Genomic DNA, 3,268 nt, shown 5'->3' with positions numbered 1-3,268 from the left:
TTCTCAGCATAAAATCCACCTCATAAACACGTATTACATATATTTTAATCATGAAAAAGGATTTTCGAATCTGTGAAAAAGAAAAAGAGTATTTGTTATACAAAAATTATATTATTTAGTCGGTAATACATACAGTTTTAGGATCCCCTTAATCAACATATACACACACACACTCTTTCTTTATCGTATTTATCTCTCTCGATTATTTTTGGCAATTATTTTTATCATTTGTGCTCGACTCGACATTTTTTCTGATTTGTTTTCCAGGTCAAACGATTATATAATCTCTATGGCCCCAAAGTTCTAGTAGTAACATGTAAGTTTACGTAATCGATACACATTTTTCGCATAAATATTAAATATTATAGACTGTTAGATAATTCGATCTATATCAAGAAGCTAATAAAATTTTATTCTATTTATGTTTCAGCAATCTACGAGCAAAATTTTCTCAAATTTTGTACTTTCTATAGCAGTAATATTGACGGAAAAAAGTAGCAATTTTATGATTGAATAATATTAATAATTACATTTGCGATTACTTGAACGTAATAAAGCAGAACATATATTAACTAGTTTCAGATTGAAAGACATATATGCAGTCAAATATTGAAAGACATGTATGTTTCTGTTTATATCATACAGAATTCTCTGAAAACGAAGCGATTAGACTAATAAATTGCGCGCGCAGTTATTCGATTATTCGAGGAGAAGGTTAAATCTAGGTGTTTCGACTACTTTTAACAGAGAGAAGAATCTGCTTCTAGTCAGAATACGTATACTCAACATATCACCTAACGAATAATCTTATCAATACGGTCACTTTAGCGCAAACGAAACAATTGTCTGCAAAACGCCTAGCAATTTGACGCATCGAAAATCCCGTAACTTTTAATGTAAGTTATCAAAAATATATCTAGAATTAGAAATTATATATTTCTTTACATACCGCCTACATGCCAAATTCCTGTAACAGCCCATTTTATGTCGTACTTTCCGTACAATGGAACGATCTGATTATCTGGTATATATATAAAATTTAATGGATTTTACCTTGCGATAAATCTAGAGCACCTTGTGATAAACATGTAAATTACATATTTAACTAGTTATCAGTCATTGTTGCATCAATATATATTTTTAGCTATCATCGACGCGTTATTAGGTACTTTTCGTTTAGCGACTCAAGTCGACACATTCTACCTTTCTCGATATTCAGAGAGTAACAAAGACGGAAACATTTTTGTCGATTTGTGTCAACTCGTAACATTATCGAATGGAAACCCACATTAACGATAACACGTAACTGGTGTTCTCTTCTCTAAGGTATATATACTTTCAAATATTTCCACTTATTATTCAAGTTTATTTGCATTGAGTTTTACACTTCATGAAGACGATCGATATTATATAAAAACGAGAAATTGCCGAGAAGGTACGTTTTTTACTCGTTAATGACGTTTTCCACACTATAAGTCTGCATGAATGAGGTATTTAATTCTTTCTATTTGATAATTATATCAATCGTTAATTGTATTAACATTTGAATGACATAAATTTTTTTAATTGACCTAATTAATTTAGCAATATTTTTTTCTGATAAGTACGAATAAAAAAAATATTTCTTATCTCACATGAATCCAGTGATAATGATCAGTTAAATCTATCTATTAATCTTTATTTGCACCAATGTGTTACTTTGACTTTAAGCAAGGCTTAAAACTCCATCTCTCTTTCGCTTTAAAACGAGACAGACAGTTTTAAGCCTTTAAAGTTAAAATAATGGTGGTTGCAATCGGGCCTAAGTATTGCAATAATAAATATGGCACACATATAACAAAACTGTAATGATGACTCGTTACTCACTGAAATGTCAAGAAAGATAGAATGATGTTTGTGTCGAGTTGTATCACTAAATAGGAAGCATCCCAAGTCTTGTAGATATCAATGCAAGCAGACGATTTAATTTATGCTTTACTCTATTACCATTTATTTCTATTCCAGCAAATCCTTGTTGTATTGATAAAGAACAGTCGTTGATAATAATAACAAATTATTACTTTATATTCAAGTTTTCATAATATAATAAATTCCAAGTAAATGAAACTTATATTAGTTAAATTAATTGTCGAGAGAAAACTCTTATATAATAATTCTTGCTTTTATTTCTAACTTTCCATAAATATTCATTTGATCATTTTCGATCGAAACTGACCGTATGTATGTAAATCTACAATATTACATAAATGATTTTTGAGTCTCATCGTATGAATCAGCCGGTACCCATAACTAACGAAAGCCAGAGCTGTTTGCCAACTCGACACTTGTTGATACGTTCAGGCATGCGTGCTTCTGCCAACTTAAATCGCGTTATCGATCCTTGACCACATGACGATATTTCGATTACCTGGCGAGTAATCGCACAAATGACTAGAGTCGACCAAATGTCGATGAAGACTCATTGACATGGTGGACGAGTGAGTGCGGAGCTCAATAGTGATCGATTTACGGAACGATTTGTGCAAGTATACGTATAAATAAAGCCGCTAAGTGCCGGAAACTTATGTTTGCTGTCAATTGCTGTTGATTGGTAAATTGATATACAGATTTATTGTAACAATTGTTATCTGCGATAATATGTGTCGTCCCGTTTCGAAACTCGCGTATGAGTCATATTATAGTGAAAAAAAACACGCTATATAGTCATAATGATGTCAACGCATTTAATTAATGTGTACGTGTGTTAGAGACTTTAAGGGCCGCGAACATTAGATAATTACAATTAGATAAATAATCTTATAATCGTATAATTTATAGTCGATAATCTGTATGATAATAATTACTCTCTATAATACTCTCTCTCTATAATTACTCTCTATAATAATTACTAAAATATAGCTCTCAATTTTTATTTTTATTTTTATTTTGACAGAAAATAAATGATCTTTTCCGTTAGAATTAATAAATGATATATTTTGAAATGTGCATAACTAAATAATATAACGTGATACTTGTATCTTTCTTTTCATTTCTTTTAATTGAATATATAATAATAAATGCTATGTATCTAATATAATGTATAAGTACTTATTTTTCGACAGAATTTCAAAATATTAAGAAAATTTTCTATATCCTTGACTATTATCTTATTGATTTCTGAAATATACTTTTTAATTTGAAAATTATATAATGATAATTATTCAACCTGAATAAATATCGATTCATTTGTATGTTCAAAGTAAAATAACTAATCACTAACCAATTTATT

At 29.6% G+C, this 3,268-nt stretch overlaps 1 protein-coding gene and 1 long non-coding RNA gene across 3 annotated transcripts in view; both read left to right on the top strand.

The window, feature by feature from the left end:
- The first annotated feature begins 282 nt into the window (after positions 1-282).
- LOC108751705 lies at positions 283-572 on the top strand. The gene is made up of 2 exons (XR_001939507.1): positions 283-316; positions 431-572. It is a non-coding gene; the product is annotated as an uncharacterized LOC108751705 (long non-coding RNA).
- A 1,906-nt stretch (positions 573-2,478) lies between these two features.
- LOC108751736 (alaserpin-like) overlaps positions 2,479-3,268 on the top strand; it is a 33,991-nt gene continuing 33,201 nt past the window's right edge. The window contains exon 1 of one of the 2 annotated variants that reach the window (XM_018492110.1): positions 2,479-2,521. The gene's annotated coding sequence lies outside the window, so the exon portion shown is untranslated. Of the gene's footprint in view, positions 2,591-3,268 lie in introns of both variants that reach the window. The other variant, XM_018492109.1, reaches the window with a different exon arrangement.

Source organism: Trachymyrmex septentrionalis, unplaced genomic scaffold (assembly GCF_001594115.1).
Source record: "Trachymyrmex septentrionalis isolate Tsep2-gDNA-1 unplaced genomic scaffold, Tsep1.0 scaffold51, whole genome shotgun sequence".
Lineage (NCBI taxonomy): Eukaryota > Metazoa > Arthropoda > Insecta > Hymenoptera > Formicidae > Trachymyrmex > Trachymyrmex septentrionalis.
This window is presented reverse-complemented; position numbering and strand designations above follow the sequence as displayed.